Genomic DNA, 24,715 nt, shown 5'->3' with positions numbered 1-24,715 from the left:
TACTATGTTATACTGCTCCGCCCTGGGGCCCAGTAGGAATCATGGGAAACAGATGAGCACAGAGGTCAGAGGCACAGACTGCAGAGGAAGCCTGCAGAGGGATGGCAACACAGTGACCCTCTCAGGGACACATGTAAAAGCTCCAGTAGTCTCCAGACTCTCTAAGGTATAAGCTAGAAGTAAAACACTAGTTTATGTGACAGCCTGGGAGCCCCAGGGATGAACAGAGGAGTTTCATCACTATAGATCATAGAATTTTAAATAAGTGTGATATTCCAGAAGCTGAAATATTCTTTGAAAACAAAACACACAGTAAAAACTCAAGAATGAGGTCTCCTCTGGATGTTTGCCAGGTTGAGCCTTTGTTTCTAGTCTTCCCCTGTCTCCAGGAGAGCCCTTGTGTATGATTTGGGGCAGGTTGAGGCATCTAGAAAACTAGGTACAAGCTTTCATTTGACCTGCAGTGATTTGCTCAAGGGCACCCTCTGTAGTGTCCGCAGAACACAAAGGTAGCAGCAGGGTGGTCCACGGATTTGTGGGGAAGAGCTTCCAGGCTCTGATCACAACTGACCCTTACACTGCTCTTTTCTGTGGCTCTAATTGTTATGGACTATTTCCAACTAACTGTGCTCTGCATTTTCTGACTGTATTTGCCTTTCCTACAGGTCCTCATTTGCTCATTTTGTTTCTTCTCCTAGAATGCTTAACTCTGGCAACTCCCTTTTGTCTTCTCCTAGCCCTCTTGCAAGCTTCAGACCATAGACCATTTCTCCAGAATGAGATTTCCCTGGTTCTCTCAAGAGGAAGCTTTGGAGTCGTATTTGGCCTTGCATCTGTCTCTCCCGGACTATCTGGGGATGGACCTCGTGAATCTCAGTTACCTCCTATAATGATGAGGGCTAATATTTCAGGGCTGTGCTGAGAATCTGTGCCTGGCACCTATGATGCTCTCAAAAATCTTAGTATATTATCTTCTGTTCTCTTCTAGACTTGAATTGACTTTTTTCTTCTTTTGAACCTCCCCGCAACATATTTGAAACTCTTCCTCAAATTACATTTTAAAAAATGTATTTGTTTATACAATGCCTGTCTATATTTAGGACTTATTTGCTGGCCATACATTTTATGAGAAGTGAGATGGAGAGTCAAGATGATTGAGAGTGGAGACAGAAAGGCCAGAGTTATTCTGGAATTTATTTTCCCTTGAGTCATTCCATCTTCCCTTTACCTATTCCTTTAAGTCAGGCCAACCATGTGAGTGCATGTGACCAGACCCGCTAAGAGAATCTTTTGGGCTCCTGATCTTTACACAGCAAACTTCACGAACTCTACTACCTTGAACCCTATCTGTCTGTCCCCTTTCTCGTCCTTCACTCGCCTGCCTTCTTTTCCTGTTCCTGGCCTGGAGCCAGCCCCTTGATCTTGTGTTGTATTCTACTTTTCTGGTTTTATCCCCACATGATCTCTTGAACATGGTTCTGTACTTTCACCCAGACTCTGCCTCCTGCTCCCCTGGACTCTAACAGTCCTGCCTGATCCTGACTGAGCTGCTGGAACCTAACTCTGATCCAAGCCTCTCTCCCCATAAGCCAATGCTGGGGACTAGAAAATTCTTTTTGGAATAATTGCAGGTACTTACAGAATTAGCCTTTTATTTTTATTATTTTTAAAGATTTTATTTATTTATTCATGAGAGACACACAGAGAGAGAAGCAGAGACACAGGCAGAGGGAGAAGTAGGCTTCCCACAAGGAGCCCGATATAGGGCTTGATCCTGGATTCTGGGATCACGCCCTGAGCTGAAGGCAGATGCTCAACCGCTGAGCCACCCATGCATCCCAAGAATTAGCCTTTTAAAAGTTCATTTACAAATATAATAGAAACTTGCTCTAGACCATGCCATGATTTGTACCTGCTTTTTTCAGACTGGACATTTTCCAAATGAATAGACTATTTCCCATTTACCTTAAACTTTCCTTGTAGTGTGATTTTTATTTTAGAGATTTAGAAAGATAAAAAGATTAAGATAAAAGGTTTTGCTAATTGTGTCACTAGTTTTTTGTCATCGCAGACCATGTTGCAGTCTCATCTTGATGGCATCACGTTTCTTCCTCTTCGCTTCGTTCATTGGATTTTTGATTGTAGAAACCTGGCCCTCTCTGTCCCAGGTTTAGGCAAATATGGGTTTTGACCTCCTAATTTCTCCTTTGGGAAGGTTCATGAAGGCCAAGTGTGAGAGATGGTAAGCTGTTTATCATGACCTTGAGTCTTTAAAGGCACACACATACCCTGTGTGACATGGGTGAGAGACAATTAGGGAAGCAGATCTGGGAACACAATACTCATGATATTGTTTCAGTACAGATTCAAAGTGAATTCTGGAGAGACTTAATTCCTTAATTCTTCTGGTGTTATAGTCCCAGATCACTTGTCCCAAATATGTGCAACTTAAAATCCTCTATGACTGAATCTCAATAGTGCTTCCCTTTTTGGTTTCTCTGATTAAAAATGTCAAGTAAAGTTTCAGGCAATGATTTCTGTTACCAGAATTATCTGAAGTTTGATTTGGTTAGTAGATTCTTATCCTCTCCATATGTTACCGTTTTCTCTCTGCTTGGGTATGATCCTGCTTGGACAGGCTCAAAGAAAAACTACTCAAAATGGGCACTTTCATACTCTATCTAAACTTCTGATGCATTATTTTGCTGGAACTTCTGTGAAAATATTAGACTGGCTCTTTTCCTAATGGGCCACCAAGGCTTTCTCTCTCCTTACTCACTTTCTTCTCAGCCACCTGTGGGTATGCATGAAGTGACAGAAACAGCAGTCACTCAACCTTCCCTTGCCTTTGTTCTCACCTATTGGTACAGGGCTCTAGGTTCCCAGTTCCCAGCAATGTTCTCCTAAGTATCTCAGGGAGAACCCACAGGTGCTCACAAGTAAACACTGCCCATCCTGCCAAGCAGTGCCATGGGCCACTGGTAACCATGGTCCTCTGACAGCTTCTGTGCTGCCCTGTTCTGCTGAACATCATGTCTGCCATGGGATGGGGTAGGGGACTTCCCCCACCTCCCCAGGCCCTGCAGCCTCCATAGACACCTTTGCTTCTCTAACTCTCAGTACCATCTCTTGGGGGATATATACAGAACACTAGTGGTTCTCACTGCAGGGAAACAGTGAAGCCCTAGAGCTTCCCATGCTGCAGATGTTTGGTTTTAAACTCGGGAAGAATCTGCCTCCATAATATGCTCTGTCAAACTGGGTCCTAAAGGGAAGGAGGATGCTGCTTATGGAATTAAAAAAAAAAAAATGAATGGTTCTTTCAATATGTACTCATGATCCCCAAACCCAGTGGGTGGTGGACCAGAAGACAAATTAAAGTGATAGACATTATACTGCACTCAGAATTGCTACTGCCTTGACACAAAAGCTTTTTTTCTTGTTAAATCTTCCCATGCCTGGCTTTTTGATCCCACACTAATAAGGTTGTCCTACTCATCAGTTCTGGAGTGGAGTAGGCCATTTTCAGACACACAGAAATCCTGACTCAAAATGACTTATACGATGAGAAAAAGTTCTTACTTCACATAAGAAGAGGCCCAGTAGTCAGAGAGTGGTAGGGTTGGTAAATGCAAAGACCCAGGTTCTTTCCATCTTTTTGCTCTGCGACCCTGCGCATGTCAGCTCTGTTTTCAGATGGATTCCTTTCATGGTTGCAAGATGGTTAGAATGTTTACAGTTACCAGACCTAGAGGAAGAAGGAGCTGCTTCCCTCTAGGTGCCTCTTTTTTTCTCCTCTTTTCTTCCATTCCATCTTCCTTCTTTTCTTCTATCTTTCTTTTCCTTTTTTTTTCAGCAAGGTAACCTTTCTCAGACACCTTCCTTTCCTGTTAGCAGACTTCTTTCATCTCATTGATCAGAACTGCTGCAGCTAATGTTCACTGCAAAAAACACTTCTTGGCAAGGGGAATGGGATTAGCACACCTAGTTTAAGAAAGAACAAGGCTGTGTGTACTGTGTGGATTGTCCAAAAAAAAATCTGGGGTTAGGGACGCCTAGGTGGCTCAGCAGTTGAGTGTCTGCCTTTGGCTCAGGGTGTGGTCCCGGAGTCCCAGGGTGGAGTCCCTCATCAGGCTCCCCTTGGGGAACCTGCTTCTCCCTCTGCCTATGTCTCTGCCTCTCTCTCTATGTCTCTTGTGAATAAATAAATAAGATCTTTTTTAAAAAAAAGAAAATCTGGGGTTAGAAATTCTAGGTAAATTACCGGCAAGTGCTACACTTGGGGGTGAGCAGATGTGTTTGAATACTATGCTTTAAATGAGAACAAACAGAACGAACAAAAAAGATGCTCAGTCTTTCCTGTACTCAACAGTTATAGCTAACTTATAAATTACAGTGGGTGTCTTACTTGCAAGGAAACAGAGACCTTCAGGGGCTTGAAAAGCAAGCGTCCCTTACCTCCTGTGAGTCTTGTAAGGGGCTTAGCTCCAGGACAGGAAGCAGGACACTCCGGAAGATCTGGGGGTGGTGGGTGGGGACCAGGAAGTGTGTGGAGGCCACCAGGCTCCTGGAGGCCTTGTAAACCTGCCCCCCAGCCTTGCTGCATAAGATCCGGGATTCCACAGGGAGGGGATGGTAGCCAATGTGCCAGGAGAAGAGGAAACACTAAGTGAGCAGAGCAGAAATGGGCTCTGAGGCCTGAGGTGGTTTTCATTATTTATTTTTGGTTTATTTTTAGGAAACTCAGGGAATTCTTATGCTTAAAAGCAGTCTTTCTTGTACTGGAAAACAACTTTCTAGGAACTACTAAATATTTTTCAAGGCTTGGTTCTCTCTTCCCTACCTGTGCATCTCCACTCTAAGAAAAATGTTTCTCCATACCTCAAACTCCCGCTTTCAATATTTGATAGGCTTGATAGACTAGATTTGAGTTCTGCTTTCTATAAGCTCACTGAAGGGTTTTGAGATGCTCATGGTCCCTGAACATCAGGAGTTTTGTAATTTATTTGAACATGGATCATGTTTACATGAAAAATAACTATGTTGAGCCGACCAGCTGATACCCAGAAGTTAGTTTTTTACTAGTCTTCCAAGAGCTCAGGGAGAATGGTGACTATCTTATAATTATGCTTTGGGACCTAAAACAGTAGGGGCTTTGATGTACAACAAACAAACCAACCAGAAAATCAGATTTGAATCTTGGCTTTACCCTGTTCTCACCAAATGACATTTAGAGTTGATGAAATTTGAGACAGCATTCCTCATTTGTAAAGTGGGCTATCTTAATACCTACTCCTCCCCATTGCCTCTAGTACGTCCTCAGGGTGCAGTATGTGTTGGCTCTTTTTCCTTCTCTACCAAATAAGTAAATGTTCCCATATCTGAGCATAGAGCAGTGGAAAGAACCCACTCGATTTATTGAATAATTGCAAAGAAATCTGTGACCCAAAGATTTCTGTATTTGTATGAAAAAGAATATACTTTGATATTCATGTATAATATAAATATTAACGCGGAGATTTTTATAATTTATTATTTCCTGAGTTTTAAATCATGGAGCCAGAATTTTATAGCTGAAAGAAGCTATCCTTCTCCAAGCTATTCCTACTCAGCAGCCAGCGTGGTCTTTCTAAAACTCTGATCATGTCATTTTCCTGCTTTAACCCTTGAATGGATTCTTATTTTGCTCTGTAAAAACAGGAACCTGTTGTTCTTGTTACTGTTCTGATAACCCCAGAACCTAGAAAAAGGCCGGCCTCATAGTAAGATCAATAAATAGTTTCTGAAGAAGTGAATCAAGTTGAAACTCCTTTTGGTGAAAAGGCCACTGGTAATGGGTCTGGCCCCTGACTCCCTGTGCATCTCCTGTATGACCACTTTCAGCTGCCTTTGCACAAACCAGACATAGTAAGGTGACTTGTGGTTTCCTAAGGGACCATGGCAGCCCCTGGCAGGCCTCTGCCCTCACTGTTCTATCTGCCTGGGTCACTGCTCCTGCTCCCCCCTGCATATGCACACTTTGCCTTTGGTTCTTTATGCCTCTGCTTTAGGTGCCACTGTCTCTACAGTGTACCCTCCTCCGTACCCTACAAATGAATTATGCAATCCCATCTCATCCTCCAGTTACCTTTTAGTAACAGTTATCATGCTGTATTAAAATAGTTTGTACTCTTTTCTATCTCTTCCACTAGACTGTAAACAACCTGAGGGCAAAGACTGAGTATTACTAAAGAATATTTACTGGATAAATAAATAAAGCTTCTAGCCTAATCCCCTTTTTTTCTTCTTTTTTTTTTTTTTTTTTTTAAAGATTTTATTTATTTATTCATGATAGTCACACAGAGAGAGACAGAGAGGCAGAGACACAGGCAGAGGGAGAAGCAGGCTCCATGCACCGGGAGCCCGATGTGGGATTCGATCCCGGGTCTCCAGGATCACGCCCCGGGCCAAAGGCAGGCGCCAAACCGCTGCGCCACCCAGGGATCCCCCTTTTTTTCTTCTTGAGGAAGCTGAGGGCCAGACAAGTTAGTGACCCATCTGATGCCACCAGCATTTTGCATCATGAAAGCTGGGCCTTGAATTCTTCCTCAGCTGCCCAGCGTTCTCTCGGCTGATTTACTGTAGTACTCAATGTTCCAGTAACTACAGAGTAATCGTAATTTACCATTTGAAAAAGGAAGATAGGAACTCAAATAATTATATAATTAATTCAAAAGACAGATGTGAAGATTTCTTTTAAACCTCTATTATTTTAAATTACCCACATCATTGTTTTCTTCTGTTCTCCTGGAGCTGTTGAAAGAATGTGACATAATAGTGTGCTCACTGTCGGAGGCCTTGGTTTCTGTATGACAGCCAGGATGTAACTCCATTCTGGCAAAATCTGATGTTATCACTCAGGTTTTTTGTTGCACTGAAGTTAGGACATCTTCTTCTGGGAGGATCTGGTGGAAAAAACATCCAGATATCAGATCCCTGTCTTAGCAGTGCCAACTAACAGGGCTCTCAATTAGAATGAGAGCAAAGGGAACATGGGATGGTAAAAAGAGCAGAGGCTTTGAAACCCCGAAACCCTGGTTGAATTCCTACTTTACTACTTTACAACCTTAGGCATAGTATTTTCTCCAGGCATTTGTTTTCTCCTCTGTAAAATAGGGCTAACCGGGAAGATAATTTCAGGATTAGCCTGTATAAAGAGCCCAGTCCAGTGTCTGGCTACAGGCTCTATTACAGCACTTTTCCACCCAATTCAGGTATTCCTGCAGGGCAGAGATCTCATCATAGTGCCTGGCCTGAGAACCTAGTAGGTGCTCAGTAATGCTGGTTGATTAATGATTGTAAAGGAGATACGGAATAGCTACATTCTCACTTCAAAGAATCTGAGGTTAGTCTGTCTTTTCCTGTTTTCTACTGGGGTATGGGTTGGGATGTGTTTGCTCATGTCTTTTAGACACAATCTTTATATATGTATACTGCAGAAAGAACTGCAGTCTGATTATGCTTGCTACAATGATAGGGGAAGACAAATCTTTGTGAAAAGGGCCCAAAGAATCTCTCTTAGGACGCCTGGGTGGCTCAGTGGTTGAGCATCTGCCTTCGGCCCAGGGCATGACCTTGGGGTCCCACATCGGGCTCCCCGCGTGGAGCCTGCTTATCCCTCTGCCTGTGTCTCTGCCTCTCTCTCTATGTCTCTCATGATAAATAAATAAAATCTTAAAAAAAAAAAAACCTCTCTCAAAAGAATATGGATTTTGCCATCTTCACTTGCTCAGATGAGTGACTTGGATTAGTCTAAAAAAATAAAAGAAAAATTTGATAACAAAGGGAGAAACTTCTATGAAGTTGCCAGCCAGTTCTCTGCCTGGCAGAGTCATTTAGTACCCAGGTCCAAAATTCAGAAAAGTTCAGCTGAACGTTGATTTGGAATCCATGGAGACCTTGAGAAAGTGGCCATATACCCTTCAGATATTTTTCTTGATGTGTCTATAAGATGTCCCTTAGGAAAAATATGAACACTACTTATCTGCTTATTACTCCAACTCATACCACTTTCTCCTTAGACTGACACATATTGCTTTTTGAATGTACACTCTTAGCATTTAATTATGTGTTATCTTGTATCTGTCCTTTGGAACAAGATTGTAAGCTTCCTGAGAGGGAGGACCAGGTCTGTACCGTTGAGGCAGGACTAGGATTTCAAAGGAAAGCAACATACATTGTTCATCAGTTGTGTGAGTTACAGCATCTGCTCTGGTTTTTCAGCAACTGGAGAGCAGGCATTCTCCCCATATTTTGGATGGGAGGAAAAAAAAAAAGCTCAAAGGCTTGGGTTGGAATTACTGTGAAAATCTTACCTCTTACTTTTGGCAAACAGCTATTGTTCTAGGCCATTCTCTTGGCAGGATTCCTTTGGGAAATGTAGGAGGCATTATAATTTTAAGCCAAAAAATGTGAATTCTAATTTGTTTCTTCTCAGTGTTAAAAATGAATGTGGAAAGAGACACTTCTGATAAGCAATGAGACAAAGGTATAATATCAGGTGAGGGAATGAGGTGCAGGAAAACCAGAGTCATTTAGCAAATGGATTGAAGCTAGCCAGAATTTCACTACATTTTAAAACTTGAGCCCAACAGAACACAAAGGGGTGTGTGTCTTACTGTGTCTTTAGCAAAGGCCATTTAACACTGGGAAGGTTTCCAGCAGTGTATTTCAATAACGGCAACCCTTCCTACAACATTTGGGGCTTGCCACTTTGAAAATCAATACTGTTCGCTGTCTACTGAAGTTGCACATTTGTTCTCTGTAAAAAGTATATGAGATGACCATATAAATTATCTTCTACTCTGGGACATTTTTTTTTAAAGAGAAAGGGAGAGCCTCTAATTGCACCATAGCAATAGGTATAAATTGGGACACTCCCAAGAAAACTGTGATGACAGAAAGTGACAATTACAGAAACATGGATTTGTATAGTCTATTTATAGAAATAGTTATTTTATATATTTATGTGGGCTTAAAAGAATAGGTAATTCAGGTGTTTAACTCACCATGGTGATGGAATTGAGCTAAATCATCTACACACTCTCCATTGGTCACTTTTGTATCTTAGGTCCTTCATTTGCACGTTGTCTCCATGCATTAGCCCACTCCAATGCAAGCATCACAACTGGCCTGCTCAGAAATTGAACCCATAATTTTGCTTGCATGTTAGTTTGTAACCAGCGTTAGATTCTGCAGGGCCCTATCAATGGGTCAGACGCTAGACTAGAAGATCAAAGCAAAAATGCAAAGGGTTCTGGGCTTTTCTGTAAGGACCCAGATTCTAGTCCTGTATTTATCTTTAACTAACTGTGATTTTTGGCAAGTCATGTAACCTCTCTGTGTTTTGGTTTCCTTATCTCTAAAATGGGGTAACAGTATCTGATGTGCAGACCTCAAAGGTTTGTTGGGAAGATCCAGGGAAGTGATGTATGCGGAAGCCTTCTGGAAAGTGCTATACATATGTGAAGTGTTATCATTATAGGAGAGAAGAGGGACATGAGATGGAAGGGGAAAACAGGGCTTTCAACTCTAGCTGGCCTTGTAGATTAGGCTTGTGGAAACAAATGATGAAAATAAGGCCATGGGAGAGGCATTTTATTCTCCTTTATGAATAGGACTAGGGAGGGAGAGAAAAGTGAGGAGAGAGAATGTAGCCAGTGAGACTCAAGGAAGATAGGGAGGGATGCATTATATATGGTCTTCCAATATCACTGTGTTCCCCAAAGCCTGGCAAGACCTCATCAAAAATGAACATGTTGGAGAAGAAGAAATGTTAGATAGCTAGGTTCCCAGGCTGTGAGGGTACATTCTCTCATTCCTGATTGTGAGGGTTGGCTTTATTTTGCAATCCAGTAGGAATCAGAATTTGATACTGGCCTTTTTTCTCTTGTTGACTTTTGGTCAATATTGAACAAAATAATTTATGTAAAATTGCTTTATGAACTATAAATTATAGTATAAAATAATGACTTTATAGGATGAGTCTATTGATACTAGTTATTATTATAGTAAGAGTCATTTTTTTCTTCAAAATGATTATGACCTTTTAAAAAATTTAAAAGGTCAATGTGCTTTTAAAAATTTAGATACATAGTGGAGGAGATAAAAATCACACATCATCCTGCCACAATGGATCATATTTTGGTGAATGATCTTTCAGGCTTTTTTGGTGTTTGTGTAACAATTTTTAAAAAACCAAAATAGAATCTTTATTTTGTCATTCATTTTTAAAATTTGTTTGTGATTATTTATATATTGGTAGATAGAATGCTAATAAGATAAACACTATGTCTTTTTATTTTTATTTTTATTTTTATTTATTATTTTTAAAAAGGATTTTATTTATTTATTCTCGATAGACATAGAGAGAGAGAGAGAGGCAGAGATACAGGCAGAGGGAGAAGCAGGCTCCATGCCAGGAGCCCGACGCGGAACTCGATCCCAGGACTCCAGGATTGCGCCCTGGGCCAAAGGCAGGCGCCAAACCGCTGAGACACCCAGGGATCCACCTGTCTTTTTAAAATGTGGTTTATACTTTCCTGGGGGAATACAGACAAATTATTATTTTTCAAAGATTTATTTATTTGAGAGAGAGAGAGAGCATGAGTTGTGGGGAGGAGGAACAGGGAAAGGGAGAAGCAGACTCCCCGGTAAGCAGGGTGCCCGACACAGGGCTCCATTCCAGGACCCTGAGATCATGACCTGAGCTGAAGGCAGACTCTTAACTGACTGAGCCACCCAGGTGCCTCTAAACAAATGATTATAATATAATGTGAAGCATGCTGCAAGGGGGAAGCAACAGGTGCTTTTGTAGGGGCATCTCTCCCAGTCTTAGGGAGTCAGGGGAGGCTTCCTAGAGGAAGAGATATTTGAGACCAGAAAGATGACCAGAATTAGCCAGACTGCAGTGGATGTCATGATGTGCTGTCTAGGTACCTCTTTAGGGACTGGGACACTCATTTTCCTGTTGGCAGTAGTGTTATTTTTTGACGGTTCTCAGCTGAGATCCTACCCTAGATATTGCCCTTTGCTGAAGGAAATCTTGCTCAAGGTTATTCCTATTTCCAGGGGCAACTGGGGTAAAAGGTCAACCTTCTTGTCTTAATTTGGACATTGCTGAAGGACCATCTCTGTTCCAGAGCTCCTCCTGGGATCAGTGGAGTCCTCAGCTGAACCTGTAGTGCAGTTCACTTTATCCTTCTGCCCAATTCTGCATCCCTCCCTCTTCACAGGTATTGTTCCTAAGAGCAATTCCCAGTAAAAATCTCACACACAAATAAACCTCCTTGACACAGGCAAAGAGTGGTAGTGATGGTGCAAATACAGGAAGGTGTTACTAAAAGATGGAACAGCATGTTCAAGGTCTGGAGGTGTTGGAGGAGTTAAATGTTTTGTTTTTTTCTTACAAAGACTGCAAAGTAGCAAGTGAAGTCAGTAAAGAGACATGTTTCCAAAGAGGGAGTCAAGCTCTTGTCAGCCACATCAAGGAGATGGGGAGATTGGACTCTATCCCAAGGCCATTGGGGAGCCCCACAAGATAGTAAATCACAGGAGAGACACGATCTGATTTTCTAATTTGTGTTTGAGAAAGATCATTTTGGCTGCAATGTGGCACCATTAGTTAAAACTCTCAACATCGATCATTGTATTTTTTATTAGAACATTGGAGTGATTGTGACCTCTTTCTGCACTTTACATCTTTACAGAATGAACAGCAAATCATATTTCCCCCGGGAAAGTCATGTAATGAGCACCAGTATTGTAGCAGTATTGTGGGACCTTTCAAACTCTGAAGGGATTCAATCATAGTTCTCGAATTTTTTTTTTAAACCTGATTCACACTGTTTAAATATTTATTGAGCACCAACTATATGCCAGAATGCACTGTGCTATTGCTGTGGAGGATCAAGGACAAAAGCTCCAATTAGGAGACCATTACTGTGTTTGTTGTTCACTGCTCTATCCCTGCAGTGCCTGGCAAACAGTGAGTGCTCAATAAATGAATAATTGGAATGAGGAGACTTAGAGAGATGGGCAAATTACTTAGTCCTCATGACCACAAAATGGAACAACCATCCATTAAGGTTGTTGTGAGTGGTAAATAAGATTATATAGGTATAAAACACCTACTTTGCTTAGTATATATTATAAATCATGTTTACTCAAATAGTTCTAAGATTTTTTGCTATTCCCAATTTTGATAGAAAGAAACTAAGAACTTAAATGATGACAACCAAACTTCTGACACCCATTTCTCTCTTGTCCCCTAGATCCTATATAATATCACTTCAAGAGAAAAATGTGATTTTTAAACCAAGTTAAAAAAAGAATCATTCATAAGTTTATTCAACAGATATTTTCTGAGAGCATCCAAAGTGCCAGGCATGAGTTATGCAGTGGTGAACAGAAAAGACACAGTCCTTGTTTTCATGGAGTTTATCATCTAGAAAGGAGGCACCAAACAAAGAAAATATCATTATATTATAATCCAAACAGTCTGTCATCAGAATAACAGAGGCTAATTTAATAATAGAAAGGCAAGTCTTCTCTGATGAAGTGACCTTTAATCTGGAAACTAAGAGTGGCAGTTTTATTAAGAATGGGAGAGGGGTGCCTGGGTGGCTCAGCGATTGAGTATCTGCCTTTGGCTCAGACCATGATCCCAGGTCCTGGGATCAAATCTTGTATTGGCCCCCCACAGGGAGCCTGTTTCTCCCTCTGCCTATGTCTCTGCCCCTCTCTCTGTGTCTCTCATGAATAAATAAAGAAAATCTTAAAAAAAAAAAAAAGAATAGGAGATAAGGCATTCTGGGCCACGGGAAAATCTTGTGCAAAGGCCCTGGAGTAGAAAAAAAAAAACTTTGGCCCCTTGGAAGGACAGAGAAAAAAACAGAGTAGAGGAAGATGCAGAGTAGAGGAAGATGAAACTGGAAAGGAGACAAGGCAGATCTTGAAGGACGTTGGTTGCCGCATGGCCTTCCTTTATCCAGGCTAAAGGATACATAAAGTGCCTGAAATCTGACTGCTCTCTGACTGTATCAGAGCAGTCCAGGATCCCTGTGAAATAGGAAGGCAGATTAACTGTGGTCTGAACAGTCATATTGAAGCCTTGGGAAAAGTTGGTTAATTTTTCCCCCTTCTGGTCATCATGATAAATGAAAAACCATGTAACAAAGGAATCCAGTTGTTTGTTGAGAATGTGTATATATTTGCAGATATACACTGCACATATTTCTACCTACATTTCTATCCCTATCAAAGTAGAACTATTATAAAGCCTTTATTTTCTTCTCCTTCTTCTTCTTCTTCTTCTTCTTCTTCTTCTTCTTCTTCTTCTTCTTCTTCTTCTTCTTCTTCTTCTTCTTCTTCTTTTCTCCTTCTCCTTCTCCTTCTCCTTCCTTCTCCTTCTTCTTCCTTTTGGATGTGGTTCTTCCAGTGGAAACAATCAGGGGGAGCAGAGAACAATTTAGAATAGAGATGCTATGTCTCCTGTGGTTTCCCAGGAGAGGTAGGAGAATTTGGGGTGTTGCAAGCTTTTGGGTGGTGGCTTATGCACTGAATTTGCCTGGAGAGGCTTCCATTTTCCCTCTTAGTGATTAGAACAACCTGTGTTCTGGAATACAGTATTTAAACAGCAAGATTGGCATTGCTATCTTCCAGGATGGTGAAGGCTTAATTAACATTTGAAAATGCTTTGAGATCTTTGGATAAAAGTGTTCTGGAAGCATGCAGTGTTATTATCTTTGGAGTGATACAGGTCATGTGACACAGGAAGTGGCTTTGAAGGAAAAGAAAACCTTTCATCAGGCAAACTCCTTGGGGTGGTTTGAGCCTGTTTTGAGTGACTCAACATGCCCGTGTCATCTCTCTCTAGACCATGAATGAAAGGAATAACTTGGCCTACAGCTTAGCAACTGCCACCATCATTAACTGCAAGAATTAGGTAAGCTTACACGGTAAACATTTTACAAATTATGCAGAATCCTAAAGCAGTTAGAGCAGTTGCCCCTTAATAAGCATTGAATAAATATTAGCTGTTACTAATATTGTTCTCATGAATATACTTTAAGATGTCTGGATCTGTTTTCTCTGAACTTAATGCTCCTTTTAACCAAAGGGTTCGATATTCTTCAGTGATACACTAATCTGAATTTCATTTTAAAGACTTGGTAAAGAGCAAAACAAATGTAAATCATTACTGTTGAGGCTCTAACGTGACAGCCGCAGATAAGGCACCTTCAATGCCCAAGACTCTTCCCAGCAGGTGACATTAGGTCAATGTTGGATACTTAGTCCTTTCCTTCCTTCCTTCCTTTCTTTCTTTCTTTCTTTCTTTCTTTCTTTCTTTCTTTCTTTCTTTCTTTCTTTCTTTCTTTCTTCCTTCCTTCCTTCCTTCCTTCCTTCCTTCCTTCTTTCTTCTTTTTTTTTATCAGATTATTTATTTATTCATGAGACACGAGAGCGGCAGAGACACAGGCAGAGGGAGAAGCCGGCTCCACGCAGGGAGCCCGATGTGGGACTCAATCCCTGGACCCAGGATCACTCCCTGAGCCAAAGGCAGGTGCCCAACCACTGAGCCACCCAGGCGCCCCAAGTCCTTCCCTTTTTAACAAGAGGGACTCAAAATAGAAGCTGGATTTCCTAACTTCTACTTCCCTGATGACTCCTCAGGGTCTTCACTGGACAGGATTTCAAAGAGAACATTTAAAGGTGGTTGCAATTTATGTAAGGGTAGAAGTGCAGAAAGATTTCATCCTGTTCCTTCTTCTACCTTTTACATCTTCCTAATACTTCCTGGGAATGTAGACGTCAGGACAGGGGTGGAGACTAGGAGTGCGGTTCACTTGAGAAAAGCATATTTTTGAGCAATATCGATGTCAAGCCAAGCTTGCCCCTGTGTATTCATGAAATTAATTTTGCGGGCTAGATGACCCGAGGTCTGTTTTGTCCTGCTTTTTAAACACACGTGTGCCTCAAATACGATATTCTGAACAAAGGAAAGGTGAACTGGGAAGGGGTGCAGGAAGGAGAGCGAGAAGGAGGAGAGGGTGCAGGTCGGAGGGAGGCCATAAACGGGGAGAAACGGGCGAGGTGGGAGGAGGGGCCGCTCAAGGAATGCTGGGAAGGTGGGTGGCCAGGGGCATGCTGGGATGCAGCGCTCGCCCGAGGCATGCCGGGAAGGGTTCCAGGACTTATCTGCGCCTGTGCCGGGGGTGGGGGGAGGCTCGCGGTATAGTGGGGTCAGGCACGACGCCGACCTAATTAAAAGCTCATTACACCAGAGCGTCCCCGTTAAGAGGGCGTCCCACGTGCAAATCCCTCGGCGCAAGCGATATCTCTGCCTCGCGTGTGGGGAGCCCTGCCCCGGCCCCGGGGCCTGGGAACAACGGCCCGTTAAAGTGATCGCCCCCGTCTGTGACCATCAGGTACAGTTTCTTTCGGGATTATTTCACATTCCAGTAAATTAGTTTTATCCGCTCCGAAACATCTTAACAAAGAAAGCTCTCTGGTCATCCCATGGCTAAAATAACAGGAGATAAAAGAACGTGTACTTGGCCTAATCAGAAACAAATAACTAAATCTGTCTGAAAATGCAGCCTTTCCTGTCCCGTTCTCCTTTTCATTTATCTTTCACTGGTGGGATTTTGAAATTACCGTTCTATAGGCAGACCGTGGTGCCCGTCTTCCTCTGCTTGTGTTTTATAGAATTGTTGCCGACCTTGACAGAAGATCTCAAAACTTAGGTATAAAGTTGGTAAATGATACTATTGTTTGGGAGGTGGGATAGAGATGGGGTGGGAGCAGAGGGTTTATCTAAGGAGGGGGGAAAAAAAAAAGAAAGAAAGAAAGGAAAATGCACCCTAACCAGGCTCAAATGAACTGAAATGGATCAAAGTAAACAGAGACATCTAAAAGCTTTTGTAAGTTAAAAGTGGCTATCTGTTGCAGGTCTTGCCTCATTAACTGCTGATTGAAGCTCTGCTTGGCCCTCTGGGATACCTAACACCCCAGGCCTATCACCAGATGAACCCCTGGTTAGGCGCTTTTGCCTTCGCCTGTGTTGCTTTGCACAGCTCCTTGACCTCAACCTTCTTACGAATGTTTATCCTTCTACCAGACAAAGTGAGTATAGATTTGTCCTTGAGAATCTTGCTGGGAATTTCATTTTCAGCCAATGAGGAATTCCCAGAAAAAGAGAAATGGAAGACACAGTTGTGGTATCTAGGGAGATCTGTGTTCTGAAAAGTAGACATGCAGCTCTGGTGTTTCAAATAGAGCCTCTCTGCTCAAGAATATGTAGGGGAAAGAGTCCACAGTGCATCATCTTTCCTTTGGATGTTGGCCTCATTTCCATATGTGAATGGTGAAAGGTGACGATTAGGCCATATGCTTGAAGATACAGATATCTCTTGGCTCCCATGGTCAGAGCCCTTCACCAGGCCATTCTGCTGGGACAGGGAGCTGAAACTGAGAGGGCTGTCTAGGGGAGGAAGACAGAATAGTAGTGGGGGTGGGTTTGGGGGTTGGGGAGGGAGGAGCAGGGCTCTTTGAGTGGGACCAGATAGGTCTCTGTGTAGAGTAATATTACAGCTCTTTCTCTCATAAACAAGCTGCATGCCTGCTTCTAAAGACCCATCTGGCATAGCTTTGAGAATGGCAATAATTACAAGCTGATGATGGACATGGAAAAAAAGCCCTGCTGAGCTAACTCATAAGGAAGTACAGGCCAGGACTGCAGGGAAATTACAGGCTGAAAACCTTTCTAGTTTAGGCCTTTTGGTGTTCTTAATCACAGACTTTAAATGTTGTAATAAACACTGTTGCATTTTATTGACCAACTCCCATGACAGGCAAATCTTTTTCATTTTATTTTATTTTTACCATTTGCTCTTTGGAAAGCTGCTCAGCAGTGTCTGTCTAGGTCATGCCAATAGGCCTTTAGTTTTTCTGCTTGTAGGAAAATTAGGTAAACAGGGGTGACTCTTTATTTGGTTAACAGAAATTTGCAAAACTTTTTCTTAAATTGCTCTCTGCATTTTATGGTTCAGACGGACTCTCAGGCTCGATGCTTAGTCTGTAACTGTGTAAGATATGGCCCGGCTGTCTCAAGGAAGAAGAGGATAGAAGGACAGACTTGGGAAGAATAATTTATGACTCTGTACCATCATATAGTGTTTATAATGTAGGAACAAGTAAAACTCCAAGTTAAAAACTATACCATTAGATTAATGGAAACTTCAGTTCTGGCCTTGTATGTAGAAATGATCCTTATTTCAGGGATAAATTTGATATTAAAAGGATATTCTCAAAGTTTTGGATCCTAATATTATACAAACGAACCTAAGACATTTTGTCCTCTCGGACATTTTAGACCGTTTAATGAAGCAAACGCTTTTAGGAAATCTTCCTAGAAAGAAGAAAATAGAAACACTGGAAATATTCTTTCCTCTGAAACATTATTAACCTCAAAAATCAATAACTTAAATGTCATGGCAAAATTAGTCTTGAATATAACACATTACCAGTTGCTATAATAATGGGATTTTGAGACCTCATGTGGGTTTTGTTCTACTTCAACATGTGTTATCCTTTTTTATGAAAAGAATTTAATCTTCATTTTATTCATTTTAAAAGTCTCAGGTTAGAAATGATGAATGATGCTGTGAATTGGGATTTCTGTGTGTGTGTGATTGTATTAATTTATACAAGTATATCTTTGTTCAAAAGATACCTTTATGGATTTTCGGCAGAGCGTGTGAAGTTGTTTATTCCTTAAACATTAGATATGGCTTTAGTAACTTATTTTCAGGTCCTTCCCTTCTTTGCCACAATTTCTCATTTATGTTCCTTAAAGCTTATATTCTTTGTGTTTTGCATGCAGTTCTGGCTATCCCAAATGGATTATTTATTTCTGTTCTTTTGCATTTGATTACTTGTTCAAGGACATAAAGTTTTGGGGTCTATGAAGTTAAAGCAATGAAATGGTTGTGCAATGGAAATTTACCAATATAAACTCAATTTCTTATCCTTTCTTTGCCTTTCATAAGCATTGCTTTACCTGAAGTTCCCTTGTCAATGAGAAATTATTTCTTTATTTTTGAACTGTCTCTTTTCCTATAGAGGGTAGAATTGTTCCTAACAAAAGAAGCATGAATCGGTGGAAACTATATATTAAATGCAAGACTATTTGTCTAGTTTTCATTAGGTTGCTGAGTGAAAAGCCTCAATTCCTCTCTTTTCCCAAGGTACTCAGATATCCATGAAGTCCCCCTCATCTCACACTATCGTTTCTCTCACCGGGTGCAATCCGACTTTAAAGAATTCAACACATACTGGTCTTTAGAGAACTGTCAGCAATGACAGCAACCAGGGACGCTGACATGTCTTATTGTTTACAAAGGATGAGCACAACAAGGCCTCTCGGATGACTTGATAAGCCCTGCAATTTTTCTCTCCCTGATTCTGGCCTCTGGACCAGCTGTCTTTTCGTGGCCAGCTAAAGACACAAGTATCAAAACTTGATCTAAACACCACAAGTCAGCAAACAGCAGCAAAGATAAACGAGGGTTCCTCAAGGTCGCTTTATAAACAGTGAAAACAGAAAGAGAAACAAGAATATCTCAGTCCCCGATTCTTTATACGCATACAGTTTTCTTCTGTACTTAAAGTTTGATGAGAAAACATCCTGGACTATCTAGCATTAAAGTGAGTTCAGGGACTGTTATCATAGTCCTGAATATTTACTTTTTTCCTCACCTTAGCATCCCTCCATTCCTCTAGAAGTAGCAGCCGATGTTGTACTTAGATTAAGTGCAACAGTTTTGTTATTGTTCTGTTTTGCTTTGAAATATTCTCCACATGCCCTTTTCTATTTAAGGAACCACAAGGTTTCTTGGAAATTGTACAAATGCACATGCTTTTCCTCATACTACTCTGTAAAGAGGAACATTCTTATCAGGAAGGGGATCCTGGGAAGTTGAAACCCCTTTCCTCTTTCCCTTGTGCTGCCTTTCAGCGCTGAATAGGTAAAGGAAGAAAAGAAAGTTTCATGTGTTTATGCTCCCCTAGGGTCAATGCTTCTGTTAAATGATGTATATCATAACTTTGCCAACTACATGGGGTTTGGGTTCCTTAAATTCTTTGGAATTGAGACAATGCTATTTTATTCTGAAGATGCTAGACTCTTCCCTGAAAGGAGCTGTTTCAAGGTACTTGGATAAAAGATTTTTACTCTAGGCTTTCCCCCCATTTCTCCTTTTTTTGCAGAAATGTCATTGCTGGGGGTGCCTAGGTGGCTCACCCCGTGAAGTGTCTGCCTTCAGCTCAGGTCATGATTCTAGGGACCCGGGTGGGATCAAGCCCCAGAGTTGGGCTCCTTGCTTGGCAGGGAGCCTGCTTCTCCCTCTCTCTCTGCCTGCCACTCCCCCTGCTTGTTCTCTCTCTCAAATAAATAAATAAAATATTTGAGAAAAAAAAAAGGAATGTTGTTGAAAATAGTGTATGCCACAGATGATTAGAGCAAAGCACCTTTCTTAATTTTAGTAATTTCAAGGCCACATTAATCACAATCACTGTAGCTTAATGTTGACAGTCATAGAAAGGGATTTAATCTTGATTATGAGGCAAAATCTTCCTGGTCTCTGCCTACAATCCGCTCAACTCTTTCTGGACAGTTCTCATAAAATATATGCCTAATTTTTACTAGAGCATCTGTCTGTAGATGCTTTTTGTTGATGGTGGTGGTGTTTTTGTTTTGTTTTGTTTTGTTTGTAAATCACTACTTTAAATTGAGTCTTGGAACTCAACTGACTATTCCCTTTTTACAGATGGTAAAACTGAAGTTCTGCCATCTATCCGCTCTGTGGGCTATATAGCACGAGTGCCACCATGAACTCGGGACTGTGTGTTTCCAGATCAGTTTTTAACTTTGCTGTTCTCTCCCATGAACCCAGTCTAAAGGTAAAGACTCAGTTGTAAGTGGGACACTCAGAACAGAAGGCCCATTGCTCAAGGCTCCCAACAGCGATAAGCAATGGAATGTGAAACAGCAAGCTCACAGCTATTTGTAATCGATAGCACCATCTGAGAACACTTGGAATGATGTGTTCTATGGCGAGGAAATGTACAGAGGAAGAATAGTCACTCCAGATCAGTGGTTGAGCTTGTGGAATTATTGAATACTGCTAATTCTGCTGGTGGCTGTACCTCTCAATACTTCCTTTGTGTACTGGAGGCAATTTCTATCCTCCTAAACAAGTTAAATGTATTTTTTTTTTTTTTTTTTTTGTGATTTGATGGGCTAAAGTGTTAACTCTTGTTGAAATATCTATATTTGGAGTTATAGATGTGGTACAAATACATTTTCTTCCGTACACAAAGATGAACTTTCTTGCAGAATGACCCAAATACTTTTTTTTTCTTCCTCACTGGACCATCATTTTAGGAACTTTTCTTCTCTACCAGATACAGAGTGGGTAGATGTTTATGCTTATATGGGATTCACTCTATAGAGGTCTCCATATATAAATGGAACCTACTAATGCTACATCTAGCAAATCGCATCAGAAGAACTTCATGGTAAATCAAGGGTCAGAAAGTGATGTGCCAGCCGAGGGGTATAGTATTGTGTTTCTCCCTTGTTTCTTCTTTGGCCTCCTATTGCTTCTACTTCAGTCTGGCTGTGGCATTCAGACATTTGTTCAGTTCCAGGTTTTGTCTGTTTGTGTTTTTGACTTGTGCCTGGGGATAATTGTGTAGTTTGGGGTTCTCCAACTCCTTGTTCCTCTCAAGTCCAAGTGTCATTTCAGGATTAGATTTCTTTTTTTCTCAAGTAAATTCATTGGCCTGGCTGCTTAGCTTTTGCACAGTTCAGACCTCTGAATCTGCAGAGATACAAGACCATGAGATCTGCTAACATGCGAACCGGAGATAAAAGCATTTTTAAAAATGTCTTCCTGCACACAGGCCTGCTTTATAATAAACCAGAACAGTGCAGGAATTAAGATGTTGTTGAAATGCCTGAGTGTCTCTGCCCTTTTATTACATCCAGGGTGATGAGGTCATGGCTTACTGTTTAGCTTATATGGTGCAATTAAGAGATTCATTTCTTAACGTGATTCATCTCAGGAAGAGTTGACTCAAAAGTTTCAGGGGAGAGGCAAGACTTGTATGAGAAGATGTTGGAAAATTATGGTTTTCTTTTGGAAGTTTGAGTTCATTTTTTCATTCCAGGCGAGAATAAGAACTGCAATAAGCCTGTCTCAGATTTCTGAGTATCAGGGAATTTGACTACTTAATGCCAATAAGGCTAAGGAGATGGTTTTAGTTCTTGGCTTTTTTCCCTCTTTGGAATGATGGCAAAAATATGAACTAAATAATTGTTTTATTAAGATACCTCATTAGGTCTCTGTGTGTAGAGATATGAAAATGAAACAGAATCTTAGATGTATATATATATGTTGTATATTTATATATTTTATATATATAATATTTTATTGTGTTGTTTATCTGTTGAGCCTTGATTGAACCCTTTAAAATGTAGATTTAAGTCTCTACTGCTGAAAAAGAGGTGGTCTCCCCATTTGGTCAGGGCAGTTCTCAACCGTAGTCAAACCCTTCACAATAATGTGTGAATACAAAAATGTCAAGAAGCAATGGATTAGGCCATCTCTATTCTTTTATGAAAGACTTATTCATGGGGCTCGGTTTGAGTAGCATTTACTAAGGTTCCTTTCTTCCTTCCAAGTCTTTCTTGATTATGATTCTTGGCTTGGTCTTTTATCCATGGTTCAGCTTTAAGTGGAAATTAATGATTTCTATACTGGTCAGTTCAGTGCAAGAACCATTCATGAAATGCATACCTTATTTAAGGCACTAATAGGCACCCAAGACCATCTTTGGAGGGATTAACTACTGTCTATGTCCTTTAGAGGAAATGGAAAATTCTACAATAATGAATACAAGTCAGATTGGGAGAAATATTAGAATAAAGGGGTATATGTGTTCTGAATAGGGAGCAATTTATTTTGCCTTGGAATTGGCTAGGGCTTTCTAGAGGTGGTAATGTTTGAATTAGTCTTTAAAGCAGAAACAGAGTTTGAAGAAATAAAACTAGAGGAAAAGTACAAAGTTTTAGAAGTATGAAAGCCCATGGCATGATACAGAAAAGAGCTGAATCTGGTCTGGGTAGAGCATTAGCTGTGTGTGAAGAGAAAAGGCAGGTAAGTACTGAAGTATAGAACACTTTATTTATTGGCAGCCTTGAATGCTTTGCTCAGACATTTGGACTTCATTCTAAGAGAAAACAGAAAACTAGTAAAAGCTTTTGGACTAAGAGGGTGCAGCACAATGATAACTGTACCTTAGGAAGATAACTGTCAGGGATGTGACAAAGAACTTGGAGTGGAGAAAGCAAGTGGTAATGGGGACTACTTGGGGGGGGGCTATTATAATAATACAGGTATAGATGACATGGTGTAGGACAGTGATAGTAGAAGTAGGAGTAAGAGAAGAATCCAGGAGACATACTAAGTCGAGAATTAAATGTGGTGAGATACTTAAATGGCAGAAATTTCTACTTTAGGGTGGTTGGTCATTGGAGAAACCATGGACTGAGATAAGGGTTCTTAAGAGAGGAAAATTGAAGGAGAAGATAGTGAATGGTTAAGCTGACATTTAAATGCACTTTGATTATACACACCATTTCTTTTGTTTCTTGAAGAACAAACTTGTTATAGCCATTTGCTCTAGATTCCATTGTTAGAATTACACTCTATTTTTCTTTTGATTTAGGACCTTGACACTCTTTGACTCCTCCATGGAGAAAGAGAAAATATATGTTTTCTATCACTTCTGTATGTATTTTTCTATTTTACCTAATCTGAAGGTATTTCTGAAGAGTATCTTGAGCTTTACTCAAGATAGACTCTTTGACCTAACTCCTTTCTCTGGCCATACACTTGAGGCAATTTGAAATCCTTACTAATGCTTATAAGGATTCTCAGAGTTAGACAGAACTGGCCTTTACAAGGCTAGAATTGGAGCCAAAATGGATTCTTGGATCATGTATCTCCCGCCGGTTATGAAGCTGCCAGACTCCATCCCAGTGGGTGGAAATGAACACCAGCCCCCGAGGAAGTGATGGCTGCACATGGACGTCTGCTACCTCTGCTGCTTCCTTTCCTCAATGAGGAAGGAAACCGTGGGCTTTCCTAGGCATTTTTCTCATTCTCTTAACACAGGGGGACTGAAGAGTCTTGGACTTTGGAGTTTGGATAGTGAACCTAAGCCTGGAGGGGTTTCTTGAGAGCAGACAGTTGCCATCTCTGAACAGTTGTTACTTTCTTTTTCCACCCCCTTTCCGGTGCTGTGCTATTCATTCTGTCTCCAGAACTTTAGTGCACAGGGGTGGAAAGTCTTAGTGGAGTACCTGGAGTTCAAAGCTCATGCAAGGCTTTAAGTTGGAGATGCTGAAATGGAAGGAAAGGAGTATACCACTAGCTTTCTTTCTGCAAGTGAAATATCATTTATATAAATATTCTAACTCTTTCCTAACTTATTTCTTTATTAGATTGGCATGCATATCCAATGACTAGTCCTCTTGAAAGACGGCGAGGAAGAATGTTACTAAAATTATAAATATCTACTTTTCATTGATAAAGCTCTTCCAGAGTTGGCAGTATAAATTTGCTTTGCAGTGAGAATTCCCCCAAATCAAACATTTAAAAATTCCGGGCATCAAATTCAGCTCTGAATCTCTCGAAAATAGTGTGTAAAGGGTGGATCTGTCTGACTAGATTGTGGAATTAAGGTACCATGTACTTAACCATTTCTTCAGGCCATTTTAGGTCCCATTTTCTATCCAAGAAAACTGAGAATGTATCTTTTTTTTTTTCCTATGTTGTAGCATAAAATTGCTTCTCTAGTTTTGATTTCCTTGATTATTTCAACAAGATGGTTAAAATAAAACAAATCTTCAAAAAGAACATAAAGATGAGCCTTTCCTGCTGTTTATAGCCCCAAAGCATGCATTAAACACTTACCGTATACCCAGCATGCTGAAGGGTGCCATGTGGAACAAAAAGAAAAGCCCCAACAGGTGCTCACTGCAAAATTTCTGAGTGAGGGAAGAGAGGACTGGAGCTGAGGAGAGGGGAAAACTGCTCATCATCATCTGAAGGCTCTAATCCCTTAAAGCACAATCAGGGAGAAATGCTCAGAAGGTCAGCTCTCCTCAGTATTTTAGAGATGGAGTAGCAGGGGTGAAAGGATAAAGTTGAGGTGGCAGACAAGTTTGTGATAGACTGACTGACTTTAATTCTCTACAGTAGTGGGTTTGAGAGCAATAAAGCAAAGGGCAGCTGCTGCTGCCTTTTTGTTTTTAATGTTAGCTTATGAGCCACTTTCACGGCAAAATCCTCATCCTTTTCGTCTTTTCTAATTCTTCCTGGTATTCCCCCTAAAGGCAGCAGGTAAATGCTGGGGTCTAGCCCTTAAAGAGGCTGATATTCTCCAGACACGTCCATAGACACTTGTAAGTTGAGAGCAGAATCCTCTGCCAGACACATTTTCCTTGTCAAATCATGCCTGTCCCACCTCGCTGACACTGATAGTCCTGGGAGCCAGTTCTGATGCCAACCTGTATTGAACTCCTAGATGTGAATACACTCTTTTG

The 24,715-nt window shown here is 41.0% G+C and overlaps 1 protein-coding gene across 33 annotated transcripts in view; it reads left to right on the top strand.

Moving 5' to 3' along the window:
- BMP4 (bone morphogenetic protein 4) overlaps positions 1 to 24,715 on the top strand; it is a 348,582-nt gene that overhangs the window by 148,256 nt on the left and 175,611 nt on the right. For 8 of the 33 annotated variants that reach the window (XR_012036643.1, XR_012036638.1, XR_012036631.1 and 5 more), the window contains exons 1-2: positions 15,205 to 15,467; positions 15,991 to 16,164. The gene's annotated coding sequence lies outside the window, so the exon portion shown is untranslated. Of the gene's footprint in view, positions 1 to 13,915; positions 13,985 to 15,200; positions 15,468 to 15,990; positions 16,165 to 24,715 lie in introns of those variants that run through there. The other 25 variants (XM_072838607.1, XM_072838606.1, XM_072838605.1 and 22 more) reach the window with 9 other exon arrangements.

This window comes from Canis lupus, chromosome 9 (genome assembly GCF_048164855.1).
Source record: "Canis lupus baileyi chromosome 9, mCanLup2.hap1, whole genome shotgun sequence".
In the NCBI taxonomy this organism is placed as follows: domain Eukaryota; kingdom Metazoa; phylum Chordata; class Mammalia; order Carnivora; family Canidae; genus Canis; species Canis lupus.
This window is presented reverse-complemented; position numbering and strand designations above follow the sequence as displayed.